Raw genomic sequence first — 14264 nt, 5'->3', positions numbered from 1 at the left:
AAGTTCTCTTGAGAGAGAGAAAGAGGGTGGAGTTATAATTGTTAAGTAGGGTCTTACACAAAACTCCAGGAAAGCCATGGCCAGAAAAAGTCTGATAAATAACTGTGTAGGAGGAAAATATTACATAATCCGAGTTCATATAGGTTCCATACCTATTGTCTTAGGTTGTTTTTTTATTTTTGTTTTTGTTTGGTTTGGTTTGGTTGTTATAACAAAATACCAGAGATGGCAGAGATGGGGTGGTTTATAAAGAACAGAAATTTATTTCTCACAGTTCTAGAAGCTGAAAGTTCAAGATCAAGGCTCCAGCATAGTCAACATGAGTGTTTTCTTCTTGGTCCATAGCTGGTGCCTTCTTGCTGTGTCCTCCTCACATGGTGGAAAGGGAGAAGGGGTCACTCTGGAACCTCTTTCCTAAGAACACTAATCCTATTTATAAGGGCTCTGCCTTCATGACCTAACCACCTCCTAAAGCCCCACCTCCTAATAGCATCATCTTTGAATTTTGCCGGAATGCATTCAGACCATGGCAACTGTGAAGGCTTGGAAATTCATTGTTTGTGTACACAGACATTAACTATAGCCCCCTCAGTTACCCTCCAAATTTGAGACCTGGGCATGAAGGCGACAGAATATAAATGGTTCACGATCTCCAAATTAATGATATGTCAAATAGCGTCATATTTAGAACCAAAGAAAAGCTCATTGTTTTTATCAAAAGTTCCGAATTCTATTGGACATATTAAGGTGTTCAATAATTTTTAAGGTGAAATATGGTTAAGAATTGAGTAGAGTTTGTTTGTTTATTTGTTTTGAGTGCTTCTATTTGCTATACAGTATGCCAAAACAGTATATTATTTAATTACTTGCTGCAATATGTTCTTCTACAGCAGCCCTATGCAATATGGTAAACTTTGTGAGTCTTTCCTTAGGATAAAAATTCTGGATTTTTTATTAAATGGTTGTACCTAATCTGAAGCTTTTATTTATTTATTTTTAATTTTTTTAAAAAAATTGGGGTATAATTGCTTTACAGTGTTGTGTTAGTTTCTGTTGTGCAATAAAATGAATCAGCTATATGTATGCATATATCCCTTCCCTCTTGGACCTCCCTCCCACCCCCCTCCCATCCCTTCCATCTAGGTCACCACAGAGCACAGAGCTGAGCTCCCTGCGCTATACAGCAGGTTCCCACTAGCTATCTGTTTTATACATGGCAATGCACATACTTTTTAATGTCATTGTTTTCATCATGATTGTAAAACACTTTACACATTATTGCAAATATGTCCTTCATTACTTTGCCTGGGAAGTTATAGCTTTCCTCTCAAAATCTCCTTAAATGTTGACTGTAGTCTCATTTGTCTGAGATCCTTGAAGGTGAGTCAGAGTTTAACTCACAAGGTCTTTTTTAGCTGCATGTTTCTATATTTCAGGACCTTTGTAAGCCTGTTGCTAAGGTAATGAGACTCCCAAGAGGCTTCTTAACATTAAGAATCAGCAAAACTGCAAGTTTTACAGATCGCTTTCTTTTAACCTACACAGTTTCTCTGTGAAGTATTTGAATTACAGTGTCAACTGTTGTCAGGTCAGAGATTGATTAATGAGAATTTCTATGTCACTTTAAGGCCAGATGTTAGTTTTTGGTTGGAAATCTGATTGAATTTAAAATTAGAGTCTATTCTTTAGGCATCAAGGATCAAAGTTATTTGATCACTGAAAAAAGTGTTGAAAGAGTCCTGCTCTACAAATTTCAACCACTGCCATTTAAACCTATATTTCCTATTTTATTCTCAACTCACTGCAGGAGAGCCTTCCCAAGTGCTCTGCTTAAATTTCATCTGACCTCCTATCCTCATTTATTTCAGCACTTCTTCTCCAGTTTCTGATTTCTTTGCCTCCACAGCAGGGAGAAACAGCAGAACCAGGTTGCTACTCCATGGGTGCCACCAGCCTCTTACCCTGGGAATGGATACTCATTCTGTTCTCTCCAAATTTAGTTGTGAATGATGCACAGCATATAGGTGACTCCCACTGGAGGCAACATTTGTTAAAGAAATCTCAACCCCACTTTAAATTCGAAGAAACAAAATATCATAAGATAATAAAATCCAGAATCAGTAGGATGCTAACTAAATTCTTCTGGTGTTGCATTGAGCTTTCAATGGTAAGTTGTATTCTATCAGTCAGGAACAATGCAGGTAACAAATGGTACTTTCACACTGGCTGTGTGTGGGCAGATCTTAAGGAAACCAAGGGGCTATGCAGTATCCATGGCTGGTGACAGTGAGGAGCCAGTATCACTTTCGTAGCACTCAGAGGATAGCTGTGTGGAGAAGACAGCCTGACATAAGCATGCCTTTCAGTAAAAAAGAACACAGCCATTCCATGTTGATCCGGCAGAGAAGAAGACGGGGGAAAATACCTCTACTGCACTCTCCTGTTAGCCTTCTCATCTTCTCTCCTGCCAGTGTGGTCTGTTTCCTGACCACTGGTTACACAAACAGAAAGTGAGTAGTATAGGAGTCTGTCGATGTGGTTCAGCTTTTACTCCCACCCTCGGGGCACAAAACTCTGGGCAGTAGAGGATAAAAAATTGTTCTCGAGGGGTAAACAAAATATCTACCACAAATTTCCTGCAATTTTAGGACAACTATAAAATTTAAATCATTCAAAAGACATAGCTGGAATGTGTTACTCTATGATTTTCTGTATATATAGTTCTCTATAACTATGAGAATTTGTGATCGCCTATATGGTTTACTACTAAAACCACATACTTTTGTATGCTAATTTTTATTACCTTCCTTCTTTCTTGATATATTCCACAACTATTCTTGACCATTGGGCTCTGAGAGAAGGTATAGTGCGTAAGTACTCATATTCTGGAACCACCATCTGCGTTCAAATTCCAGGTCTGCCATTTAAAATTGTGTCACTCTAGGCAAGTTACTTATCTCTTTGGGGTGCATAGGGTTGTGTCAAGGTTAAATGTAACAAGTGCTTAGACCTTTGCCTGACACATAAATGATATATGAATATTTGTCATCACTGTGTGTATAGACACTTAAAATGCAAAGTGGAATAAGAACTCATGGGAAGAGACAAATGAGTAAATAAATTATTTTAGTAAAATGTATGGACCAATGTAAGTATTCCTAAGGCCTATAGAAACCCAAAGAAGGAAGCAAGTGACTATAGTTACAAGCTCAGGGCAGTCTTTATGGAAAAGGGATAGTGTGACCTTGAGAGACATATAGGAATTTCTCCAGGTGTTACAAACTGGGAGGATGTCTTCTGTCCCAGCTGAGATGTCATGCCTTAGGTCATGTAGGTGTGAAAGGGAACAGCAAGTGTCTTGACATGCCTGACACTTCGGAGGCTAGTAGGAAAATGGTGGCAGACTGGGTAGGAAAAACAGGAAAGGCTTAGATTTTAAAGGCCTTACATAGTAAGGAATTTGAAGAGATCTGAATAGTTTTAAAATCACGCTGGTACCATAAAGGTGGGATTGGTGTGTTGAAGCATTCAAGACAAAAACCTCTCTTAAAATTAATGTTTCTGTCTTTTCTGTTCCAATACTGGAATCAAGTTCATATGTTTCTTTCCTGCATTATTCCAGTGCCTGGCTCACAGTATTCTCTCCATCCTTTCTCTCAAGCAACATTGAACAGTGGAAAAGAGTGTGGTCATTGGCATTAAGTAGATGTTGAGTAGAAACTCACTTGAGCTATTTCTACATATTTGACTTTGGTTAGCTTCTCAGAACCTCATTTTTCACCTATAGAATAAATAGTGCCTTGCTCTCAGTGTTGCAATAAGAGATACATGAGTAAACAGAGTTACAGTATTTAGCAAACCTCCTGTCAAATAATAGTCTCTCAATAATGGCAGCTAATAATCTTATCTTTCTGAGACCTTTAGATAGCCTAGTCCCTTACCTTGTTTACTAATTGTTTGCCAGTTTTAAGTCACTTATCTTAGCTTTGGTTCCATAGGAAACAAAGGCTGAGGAGAAGCTTATGGACTAATGAGGAGTGCAATTCAAAATAGCAAAAGAGTAAATTAGAAAATCAACATTGATATAGCACTACCCAAAAATTCACAGACCTCATTCAAATTTCACTACCCCAAAATGTCTCTTTTTCCTTTCTTGTCAGGATTCAACCCATGAAACTTCAGTGCATTTACTGGTTGTGTCTCTTTCATTTCCTTCTATCTGAATGAGTTCCTCATTTTTTCCCTGTCTGTCATGACCTTGATAGCTTTAAAGAATACAGGCCTTTCATTCTGGAATATGTCACTTAATCTGGGTCTATCCAATCTTTCCTCATATCTAGACTTCAGCTATGCATTCTTTTAAAAAACAAAAAAATTATTTATTTATCTGGCTGCGTCAGGGTCTTAGTTGTGGCATGAGGGATCCTCCCATGCGGTGCAGTCTTCTCTCTAGTTGTGGCACGTCGGCTTAGTTGCCTCACGGCATGTGGGATCTTAGTTCCCTGACCAGGGATCAAACCTGCATCCCCTGCATTGGAAGGCAGATTCTTTACCACTGGACCACCAGGGAAGTCCCCTCAGCCATGCATTCTTTTTTTTTTTTTTTTTTTTTTTTTTTTTTTTTTTGCGGTATGCGGGCCTCTCACTGTTGTGGCCTCTCCCATTGCGGAGCACAGGCTCCGGACGCGCAGGCCTGGCGGCCATGGCTCAGTTGCTTAGTTGCTCCGCGGCATGTGGGATCTTCCCGGACCAGGGCACGAACCCGTGTCTCCTGCATCGGCAGGCGGATTCTCAACCACTGCGCCACCAGGGAAGCCCAGCCATGCATTCTTGACAGAAATGATGCTCCTTGTTTTCGTGCATTGCATCAGGAGGCAATGTCAGTATAATCCACACTGGTTATGTGATCCTTGATCACCCAGTAAAATTAGTGCATTCTGGGTTTTTCCATGGTAACATGAACAGTTTCACCTTTTGGATTCTCTTCACCAGAATCCAAAATCTCTGTGATGGCTGTCAAATGTTGATTTTTTATTTTTAATAATTCCACATTTTTTTAAATGTCATTCTACATGGAGGCAGAGTGTTCTCTTCTCTTCCATTTATTTACCCATTTATTTATATCAGATGGATTTATGCATTTGAATTTTATTCAATTAGTTGTAATCCATCATTATCGTTATTTTGATGATTAAGCTGCCCTAGAATGGCTAGTGTAGTTCCTTCAAGCTGGCCTCTATGTCTTTTAGATGTGTCCCCATCATTCTTTAAGCACTTTTCTTGACAGAACAAGGTGTTCCAGTTTTGTCTTGTACTTTTCCTTGACCAACCCTGGAAGCTGACTTCCTGGTTCCCTTTAGTGAAGAATGGTATTTGGACACCTAGATGTGGGCACTCATGTACTTGTTGCTATGAGTACTTATTGTTTTTAGGACTCGGGATGAGGCTAGAAAATATATGTGCATTATGTGTGACATAATACACACAGTCATCTCTATCTATCTATGTATATCTATATTTTAAACATTAATTAACACCAATTTCTCCAGTTTCTTTAGTTCAACCCCTCAGAATTTTGTAGCCTTCCCTTTTTCCACATCCCCTTTTTGATAGTGAGAAGTCTAGTTACCCTTATCCTCAATACATTTATGACTTGCACAGTCCCATAATATATACTTACCCTTACAACCTTACTGGCTGCTTCCTTAGCCTTGTTTCTACTTGTTTGGCCTCTAGCCACACTGCCACTTACTTGACCTCACTACCTCCTCAACTCCTGATACCACCATCACTGCCTCTGCTATAGGCTGAATATCTGGTCCCCCTAAAATTCACACATTGAAACCTAATCCCCAATGTGATGATATTTGGAGGTAGGGCCTTTGGGAGGTGACTACGTGTTGAGAGTGGAGCCTGATAAATGGAATTAGTACCCCCGGAGCTCCCTTGCCCCTTGTCTACCATGTGAGAACACAGCAAAAAGACATATAGCTGTGAACCAGGAAATCGGCCCTCTCCAGATGGCAAATCTGCTGACACATTAATGTTGGACTTCCCAACTTTCAGAACTCTGAGAAACAAATTTCTGTTGTTTACAAACCACTCAGTCTATGGTATTCTCTTATAGTATCTTAAATGGACTCAGACAGCCTCCTAACCCCAACCAAGCCATCCCACCTAAAGAAAGAAAAGGGAAAAGACTTTGTATCTTTTCTGATACTGCTCTTCTCCTTCCACCTGGGATACCTTTCCTTCCTTACTCTTCCCCAGTTCACACAGTGAAATAACTCTAAGATAGTTCAAGGGTCACCTCTTCTGTGAAACTTTTACCAATTTGCCAACCTCCGATTCAAGGGGACTTTGCTGTACCTCCTTTGTGCCCTCATTTAAGGCATAGGCTACATCTAATTTGTCTTTATATCCCTAGTGCCTAGTATTATTTTTGAAACATATTAGAAACTAAATAAATGTTTCATAAGTGGGTAATTAATGAATGGAAATTTCTTTGCAATAATTTGGTGATTAAGACTTTAGATTCAGACAGACCCTAAACTCTGCTATTCATAAGTTTTGTGAAATTGGGCAAGTTAATGTCTTGTCTGTTTTGGCTGTTATAACAAAAATACTATAGACTGGGTGGCTTATAAACAACAAACATTACAGTCTGGAAACTAGGAAGTCCATGATCAAGGGGCTGGCAGATTCAGTGTTTGGTGAGAGCCTATTTCCTGGTTCACAGATGGCTGTCCTCTCCCTATGTCCTCACATGGCAGGATAGGCAAGGAGCCTTTTGAAGTCCTCTTTTATAAGGGCAGAGATGCCATTCATGAGGGCTCCACCCTCATGACCTAATCACCTCCCAAATACTCTACCTCCAAATATCATCACATCAGGGATTATGTTTCACCATATGAATTTGGGGGGACACAAATATTCAACCTGTAGCATTAATTAACTTCTCTGACCTTTATTTTTCTCATTAGTAAATGGAGATGACAATAGTTCCATCATGTGGTTGTTATGAGGATTAAATTATATAACAAATGTGTTTAAAAAAATGTTCTCACAATGTCAATACAATTTCAATGTTCAATAAATGATAGCAGCTATTATTAATAATTGATTTTTGTACAAAACTCTATTATAACACTGATATGTTGCATATGAATTATTTGTTCAGATATTAGTCTTGCCTCCTGGATAGAAAAAAATTTCAAAGGCAATGATACACAGTAGGTATGTGTTTATTTTCCTTACTGCCTATTGTCTTTCAGTCTAAGAGAGTATTGCAGCTTCAAAATTACAGCTTCATTTGAAAATATATTCTTAATTTAAAGAATTTTGTATTAAGGGAGCAAAGAAAAAAAATAAGGTTTCAAAATAGTATAGTAGAGTAAGCACTTGTTCTCAATGCTAACCCAAAGATGATAGAAAACATATTTTTAAAAAATACACTGATGCTTAGGAATAGGAAGAGAACATTTCAGTTATTATAAGACCATAGGGGATCTCTGAGATAAATAAATATAAATAAACATATACATATATATACATGTATATATATACACATATGGAATATAGAGGTAAGCTGAGAATTTCATAAACCAATGCCTCCATTGGCTGCTGTTGCTGTAGCTTCTGCCTAGGAATCCATTGTTCATGAGGGCCAGAAGCCACCACAGAAGAGGCCACTGGCAATCCTGAGAAACTGTAGTAATTGCTACAGAGGAAAATATTTCAGCTACAGAGCCAAATGCCGAGATTTGGAATCGGAGTCAAGTGCAGTCATCAAGAGGGGTCTTCATCCCAACTCAGGATGAAGACTGTACAAGTGGACTGCACCACAGGTCAACAGAGGAGATAATTTATACCTAGAAGTATGACATGATTTTGACATTAGAAGAAATAAGCCTGAAGTTTACAGAAGCAAGCAAATAAAAACATTTATTTGACAGCTTGTTCAAAACCAACTATTTTGTTCTTCCCCCAAATAAACTCCTCCTGCACTTTTCATCATAAGCTTAACAACCATTATGATTCACCAAATATATTTTCAAATATACTGCTTCAGAAGAAACTTTAGTCTGCTGCTCTTGAAGCACACTTCTGCCTGTACCCAAGGAAACAGTAAAAAGAAAAAAATTTAAATAATTATACTAGATATCCTCACAAAAATAAAGGGGGAAATTGTATCCATGAAAAAATAATAGGAGGTTATGAAACAATAAAAAGTAATAAATCATTAAATATTCAAGAAATGACATAATTTTTCAGTATATAGGTTAATTTGGAATTAGGTAAAAGTACATAGTGAATTAATAAATTTGAATTTATAATATATATACATATTTTACATATATAATACTTCTAGAATGCAGAATAGAGAATTTTTAAAATGAAAATTTGAAAGATCAAGCAACATGAAGGCTAAATCTGAAAGTTCTGATGTTTAATGTGAAAGAGTTCCAGAGAGATGAGTGTGTATACGAAATAATATTTTAAAAGAAATAATGGTAACAATTTATTAGAACTGAAAAAACAAAGTTACAAGTTATTTGACAGCAGAAATCTATCAAGTACCAAGTTAAAAAAAAATTTAAGAACCAATACCTAGGTAGATGATAGTGACATTTAAAAACAGCAAGTCTAAAAAAGAATCCTAACAACTATGGGAAGGGAAGAGAGGGAGCAGGGAACAGATTAATTACAAAGAGAATTAAAATCAGTTCGTTATATTTCTTTATCAGGAATACTGGATGGATAAAAGACCAGGGAAAAATATCTTCAAAATGCTGAAGGAAAATAATTTTGAATTAAAATTCTATACCTTATTGATTATCGCTCAATATTGAGGGCAAAAGAAAGACATTTTCAGTTGAAGAATAACCTAGTCTTTCAATAACAGAAACAATTTCAGTAAGGTATAAGAGTAATAACATTTTCTGAGGCTAACAACAATGTCATCCCACCATCACCTAGCACTTTAGCCCTGCTATTCCCTGCTCATCATCCAACCCCCCACCAGAGCATCCATCACCTTCTAAAATAACACTTTTTATTTATTATCATTTGTGAACTACCAATGGAATATATACCACCAAAAAGCAGGAATTTTTGTCTGTTTATTCATTGATCTAGTCCACGTAGTACCTAGAAGAGAATCTGGCACATCATGGGTTCTCAAATAAATGTTTACTGAATAAATTGAACGACACGATGAGGTTTGAACTATGTAAGAGAGCTTGATTCAGCTACCAGGAAATGTGGCAAAATTCATACTCTGTTTGGAACTTTAACACAGTTCTTTTTTTTTTTTTGAATTTGTGAATTTTATTTTATTTATTTTTTTATACATCAGTTCTTATTAGTTATCCATTTTATACATATTAGTGTATATATGTCAATGCCAATCTCCCAATTCATCACACCACCCCTGCTGCTTTCCCCCCTTGGTGTCCATATGTTTGTTCTCTACATCTGTGTCTCAATTTCTGCCCTGCAAACTGGTTCATCTGTACCATTTTTCTAGGTTCCACATATATGCGTTAATATACGATATTTGTTTTTCTCTTTCTGACTTACTTCATTCTGTATGACAGTCCCTAGATTCATCCACGTCTCTACAAATGACACAACTTTGTTCCTTTTTATGGCTGAGTGATATTCCATTGTATATATGTACCATATCTTCTTTATCCATTCATCTGTCTATGGGCATTTAGGTTGCTTACATGACCTGGCTATTGTAAAGAGTGCTGCAATGAACATTGGGGTGCATGTGTCTTTGAATTATGGTTTTCTCTGGGTATATGCCCAGTAGTGGGATTGCTGCATCATATGGTAATTCTATTTTTAGTTTTTTTAAGGAATCTCCATACTGTTCTCCATAGTGGCTGTATCAATTTACATTCCCACCAACAGTGCAAGAGGGTTCCCTTTTCTACACACCCTCTCCAGCATTTGTTGTTTGTAGATTTTCTGATGATGCCCATTCTAACTGGTGTGAGATGATACCTCATTGTACTTTTGATTTGCATTTCTCTAATAATTAGTGATGTTGAGAAGCTTTTCATGTGCTTCTTGGCCATCTCTATGTCTTCTTTGGAGAAATGTCTATTTAGGTCTTTTGCCCATTTTTGGATTGGGTTGTTTGTTTTTTTTTAATATTGAGCTGCATGAGCTGTTTATATATTTTGGAGATTAATCCTTTGTCCATTGATTCGTTTGCAAATATTTTCTCCCATTCTGAGGGTGGTCTTTTTGGCTTGTTTGTAGTGTCCTTTATAGCTGTTAGCAGTTGCCTTATGTATTGAGGTGCACCTATGTTGGGTGCATATATATTTAAAATTGTTACATCTTCTTCTTGGATGAAAACCTTTATCATTATGTAGTGTCCTTCCTTGTCTCTTGTAACATTCTTTATTTTAAAGTCTATTTTATCTGATATGAGTATTGCTGCTACAGCTTTCTTTGGATTTCCATTTGCATGGAATATCTTTTTCCATCCCCTCACTGTCAGTCTGTATGTGTCCCAGGTCTGAAGTGGGTCTCTTGTAGACAGCATATATATGGATCTTGTTTTTGTATCCATTCAGCAAGGCCCTGTCTTTTGGTTGGAGCATTTAATCCATTCACATTTAAGGTAATTATCGATATGTATGTTCCTATTACCATTTTCTTAATTGTTTTGGGTTTGTTTTTGCCGGTCCTTTTCTTCTCTTGTGTTTCCCACTTACAGAAGTTCCTTTAGCATTTGTTGTAGAGTTGGTTTGGTGGTGCTCAGTTCTTTTAGGTTTTGCTTGTCTGTAAAGCTTTTGATTTCTCCATCAAATCTGAGTGAGATCCTTGCCAGGGAGAGTAATCTCGGTTGTAGGTTCTTCCATTTCATCACTTTAAATATGTCATGCCACTCCCTTCTGGCTTGTAGAGTTTCTGATGAGACATCAGCTGTTAACCTTATGGGAGTTCCCTTGTAAGTTATTTGTCATTTTCCCCTTGCTGCTTTCAATAATTTTTCTTTGTCTTTAATTTTTGCCAATTTGATTATTATGTGTCTCAGCATGTTTCTCCCTGGGTTTATCCTGTATGGGACTCACTGCGCTTCCTGGACTTAGGTGGCTATCTCCTTTCCCATATTAGGGAAGTTTTTGACTATAATCTTTTCAAATATTTTCTTGGGTCCTTTCTCTCTCTCTTCTCCTTCTGGGACCCCTATAATGCGAATGATGTTATCTTTAATGTTGTCCCAGAGGTCTCTTAGGCTGTCTTCATTTCTTTTCATTCGTTTTTTTGTATTCTGTTCCCCATCAGTGAATTCCACCATTCTGTCTTCCAGGTCACTTATCCATTCTTCTGCCTCAGTTATTCTGCTATTGATTCCTTCTAGTGTATTTTTCATTTAATTTACTGTATTGTTAATCTCTGTTTGTTTGTTCTTTAATTCTTCTAGGTCTTTGTTAAACATTTCTTGCATCTTCTCAATCTTTGCCTCCATTCTTTTTCCAAGGTCCTGGATCATCTTCAGTATCATTATTCTGAATTCTTTTTCTGGAAGGTTGCCTATCTCCACTTCATTTAGTTGTTTTCCTGGAGTTTTATCTTGTTCCTTCATCTGTTACATAACCCTCTGCCTTTTCATCTTGTCTATCTTTCTGTGAGTATGGTTTTTGTTCCACAGGCTGCAGTACTATAGTTCTTCTTGCTTCTGCTGTCTGTCCTCTGGTGGATGAGGCTGTCTAAGAGGCTTGTGCAAGTTTCTATCACAGTTCTTTTAGAAATTGTCAGAGAGGGTAGACAAAATTAATTAAGGTCATATAATTTTAATTTGACAAATATAGCCAATCGAATTGAATATATTTTACTGATTTATCCTCTGTGAGGCTGGATCTACTTATACTGAATATTAAAGCAATAACATTAGAAATCAGCAACAAAATGATAGCCTAGACCCATACATTTAAAAACACCTTGAAATTATTTATTAGTTAAAGAGGAAATCAAAATGGAAATTACAGACTATTTAGAATTGAACAAAGAAAGCTCTAAATATCAATACAGTACTCTGAAGAAAATTTATAGACTAAAAAACATTTTTTTAAGGAAACAAGAAAGGTTGAAAATAAACTAATATAAAAACAAACCCTAAGACTTCAGCTTAAGAAGGTGGAGAAAGAATAGCAAAATAATGCAAAAGAGAGTTGAAGGTGGAATCCAAAAAGATAAAAATTAAAGATGTTTGGGCTTCCCTTGTGGCGCAGTGGTTGAGAATCTGCCTGCCGATGCAGGGGACACAGGTTCATACCCCGGTCTGGGAAGATCCCACATGCCACGGAGCGGCTGGGCCCGTGAGCCATGGCCACTGCGCCTGCGCATCCGGAGCCTGTGCTCCGCAACGGGAGAGGCCACAACAGTGAGAGGCCCATGTACCACCAAAAAAAAAAAAAAAAAGAAAGATGTTTAAATAAAATCAAAACAATAGAATTGATTAGAAAAATGTGGTTCTTTGGATAGACTAGTAAATATGACAATATTTTGTAAGTATGAAGCAAAGAAAACTGGAAGACTAATCACAGATAAATAGCATTGGGAGTGAGAAAGTTTATGACATCTTTGTAACGAGATATTTAAAGATTTTGTAACACAATTCTATTACTACTAAACTAACTTTGGAAAATTGAACTTCTCTAACATATATATAAGTTGCTAATATCGCCCCCCCAAAAAATAACTTTAATAGTAAAATAACCTTAGAAGATATTGAAATGGTAGTCAGATACCTATCTCAAAATTATACCAGACTCAGTCAGCATTTTTGGCAAATTGTCACACTCAAGGATCCAATTTTCCTGTTATTACAAACTAGTCTAAAAGACTAGTGAATGTTGGAAAATTGCTAACCTCTTCCCTTGATATTAAGTCTGTATAGGAACAGCACAAGAAAAATGATAGACCAATGTCACTATGACACAGATAAAAACAAATATCAAATCAAATGCAGTATATTAAAGAAATCATTATAACTATGTTTTCTGCTAAGGATACAAGAACATTCAAAAATATCTCCAAAATTGTTTGGTTAAAAAAACAGCAAGTTATAGAATATATTGACAGTATAATACAAGTTACTATATATATTTAAAGCAATATTACCTAGATTTTGTGAAGAGAATTTTTACGTTTACAAAAATACAGATGTTTATATTACAAAGTACATATATATGTGTATTATTATGAAAGCATGAATAAAGAACTGGAAAGATACACAACAAATTGGTGCTAGTAGATTACAGAAGAACCAGGAATGTGTGATTGTTGGAGTGTCAAGAGAACCCATAAATTTTCTCAAAATTTTATTTTTATTTTTTATTTTTTATTTTTTGGCGGTACGCGGGCCTCTCACTGTTGTGGCCTCTCCCGTTGCGGAGCACAGGCTCCGGACGCGCAGGCGCAGCGGCCATGGCTCACGGGCCCAGCCGCTCCGCAGCATGCGGGATCTTCCTGGACCGGGGCACGAACCCGTGTCCCCTGCATCGGCAGGCGGACTCTCAACCACTGTGCCACCAGGGAAGCCCCTCAAAGTTTTATTTTTTAAATTAAAATTAATTTTTTTTTTGCTGTTGAGGATGACTGTATTAATGTGATTTCATGTTACTTAAAAACCAAAACAATTACCACAATAATCTGCAACTGACATTCCTAGATTCACAAGGAAGATCCCAGATATTTGGAGTTTCCTTGAGCACATGTCAAAAGGGTGTTTTAATGTGCTCTTAAGGGATTTTTTTTTCAACCTCCTTCAATTTAATTCATCCACAAAACATTTGTTGAGGAACATATCTGGGTAATTTGGAATGCAAAATTGATTCCTGACATAAGGAGCTTTTTGGGGAGTCTAATTGGGGAAGTAAATCAGGCAACAGGTACTAGGGAGAGTGGCAGATCCTGTGTGGAGGGTATTCACTGATCGTTTTAGGAGCACATAGGCAGAGAATATCACCTTGTGTCCTGGTTTCAATCTAAAGATTTCCTGTATAATGTACAGATTACAAAAATAAAAGTTTTTGAGATTTGGGGAAAATACATATGTATATATATGTGTGTATGTGTGTAGTACAAACAGAAAATCTGAACCTTGTTTGTGATTGTTCTGTTAGGAACAACCGCATTAGCTTCAACAACCTCAGTTTCCCTATCTACAAAGTGAGAGAAATGCACTAATTGTTCCCTAAAGGTCATTTCTTCAAATCATGTCCATAACAGTAGTA

General features: G+C 37.0%; 1 protein-coding gene across 7 annotated transcripts in view; it reads left to right on the top strand.

Moving 5' to 3' along the window:
* Nucleotides 1-14264, top strand: part of CSMD3 (CUB and Sushi multiple domains 3) — a 1102347-nt gene that overhangs the window by 666251 nt on the left and 421832 nt on the right. The window lies entirely within an intron of this gene.

Source organism: Kogia breviceps, chromosome 17 (genome assembly GCF_026419965.1).
Source record: "Kogia breviceps isolate mKogBre1 chromosome 17, mKogBre1 haplotype 1, whole genome shotgun sequence".
Classification (NCBI taxonomy): Eukaryota; Metazoa; Chordata; class Mammalia; order Artiodactyla; family Physeteridae; genus Kogia; species Kogia breviceps.
The sequence above is the reverse complement of the archived record's forward strand: the minus strand, read 5'-3'. Positions and strand labels throughout refer to the sequence as shown.